General features: G+C 37.1%; 1 non-coding gene across 1 annotated transcript; it reads left to right on the top strand.

The window, feature by feature from the left end:
* The first annotated feature begins 1,156 nt into the window (after window positions 1-1,156).
* LOC128287768 (small nucleolar RNA R71) lies at window positions 1,157-1,263 on the top strand. Its single transcript, XR_008278470.1, has one exon. It is a non-coding gene; the product is annotated as a small nucleolar RNA R71 (small nucleolar RNA).
* The last annotated feature ends 937 nt before the right edge of the window (window positions 1,264-2,200 follow it).

Below are 2,200 nucleotides of genomic sequence, written 5' to 3'. Positions count from 1 at the left end.
GAATCGTAAAACTCCCTGGATCTTTTAGTTTGTTCGGTAGCTTATTTTTCAGAATAGCCGAGCACACTGCGTTTAGCTCCACGTGCGACGCCTTGACTAACTTCTGCTTATTTGCTAAAAGCTCTTTTAAAAATTTCATTGCGTTCGGCATCTGCAATAGGGCTTCAATAAACAGTAAGTTAATATGTAATTGTTTTAAAAGTTTAAGGAATTTACCAAATTGTTCATCTGAGTGGTCTTTCCTTGTCGCGTTAGAGTATGGTACATGAGGTTTATATTCGACATCCACTGATTTGTTTGTATTTTGATTTAGCTCACCTTGACCTTTGCTTACCATAGTTTCTTGCCTTGGTTCTGGTTCAGGCTCAACAAATCCTTCTTCATCTTGATCATTAATCGTGTTAAGCTGTTCACTTGGGCTAGGTTCAATATTACTTGGCAAACTACCTTATGGTCGTTCGAAGATTAATTTGGAAAGATGGCCTATCTGAGTTTCGAGCCCTTGGATCGACGCTTGTTGATTTTTAAGTGCTATCTCGGTGTTTTGAAAACAAGTTTCTGACACCGATATAAACTTTGAGAGCATCTCTTCAAGGTTTGGCTTCTTTTCCTGTTGGTAGGGTGGTTGTTGGTAGCCTGGAGGATTTTGTGGTCTTTGATTTCTTTGACTGCCGTATGAGAAATTGGGATGGTTCCTCCAACCTGCACTGTAAGTGTTACTATATGATTGTTTTGAGGTCGAGGATTATTACCCATGTAATTTAATTGCTCGTTATCTATGTTGTGGCCATAAGGTTGGTATTCTGAATGGCTTGTTCCACCTCCACTTGCTTAGAGAGCATGGTGAACCTGATTAGAGAGCATCAATCTTTTTATTTAAGAGTTCTACCTAAGAAAACCATCAATCTTTTTATTTAAGAGTTCTACCTGATTAGAGAGCATGGTGACTGAATTGACGTTATACACGCCGGCTATTTTCGTTGGCTTTGTCCTCATGACTTGCCACTGATAGTTATCCAGTGACATCTCTTCTATAAACTCATAGGCATCTTCAGGTGTTTTATTGTTTATGGTTCTGCCAGTAGCTGCACTAACCATTTGCCAAGTCGAAGGATTCAGACCATTGTGGAATGTTTGAACTTGGAGCCAAAGCGGTAACCTATGATGAGGGCACCTTCTCAAAAGATATTTGTATCTCTCCCATGCATCGTAGAGTGTTTCTAAATCCATCTGCACAAAAGAAGAGATATCATTACGTAATTTAGCCGTTTTAGCTGGCGAAAAATATTTTAGTAAAATTTTTTTGGTCATTTGTTTCCAATTAGTAATTGACTCTAGTGGTAACGAGTTCAACCACTGTTTAGCTTTATTCCTCAATGAAAAAGGGAATAGCCGAAGACGAATGGCATCATCAGAAACACCATTAATTTTAAATGTATCGCATAGTTCCAAGAAGTTGGCTAAATGAGCGTCAGGATCCTCATCCTGCAAACCATCAAACTAAACAAATTGTTGTATCATTTGAATAGTGTTAGGTTTTAATTCAGAAGTATTTGTAGCTATAGCCGGTCTAAGTATGCTCGATTCAATTTCTGTTAAAGAAGGTTTAACATAATCATACATAGTGCATGGAGCAGGGTTTTGATTAGCCACAATTGCAGGAGGTAGCTGGTTGTCTTGGTTTTCAGCCATCTCTTCAGTTGGGGGTTGAGTATCGTCATCTTGCTCGTTCTCTATTTATCGTAAGCTTCGCCTTATTTCACTTTGATTTCTGCGAGCTGTACGATCGATTTCTTCGTCAAAAAGTAATGGTCCTGACGGGTTTTTTCTAGTCATAAACTATAAAAACCTGCCAAGAGAGGAAAAATTAAATTAATAAATAATAATAATAATAATAAAATTAAATTAAATTGCAAGAAAAATAAATGGCTAAAGTAATAAAAATTAAGCGTTCCTAATATCTTAGTCCTCGGCAACGGCGCCAAAACTTGATCGCGTTGATTTCATGATAGGTTTTAAATATTTATAATTACTCATTCTTGAACTAACTATTATCGTGATGTAGGCAAGTGTACGTATCGAATAGTAGTATAGTTTTAGCAAGACCGGATTGTCGAACCCAAATGAACTAAAAGTACTAGTAATGACTATCTTTTTATTATCTGGCCTAAGAATAGAGAGGTTTCTGTTTTAACTAACT

The sequence above is a fragment of the Gossypium arboreum genome, unplaced genomic scaffold, assembly GCF_025698485.1.
Source record: "Gossypium arboreum isolate Shixiya-1 unplaced genomic scaffold, ASM2569848v2 Contig00159_ERROPOS13710758+, whole genome shotgun sequence".
NCBI classification, from domain to species: domain Eukaryota; kingdom Viridiplantae; phylum Streptophyta; class Magnoliopsida; order Malvales; family Malvaceae; genus Gossypium; species Gossypium arboreum.
The sequence above is the reverse complement of the archived record's forward strand: the minus strand, read 5'-3'. Positions and strand labels throughout refer to the sequence as shown.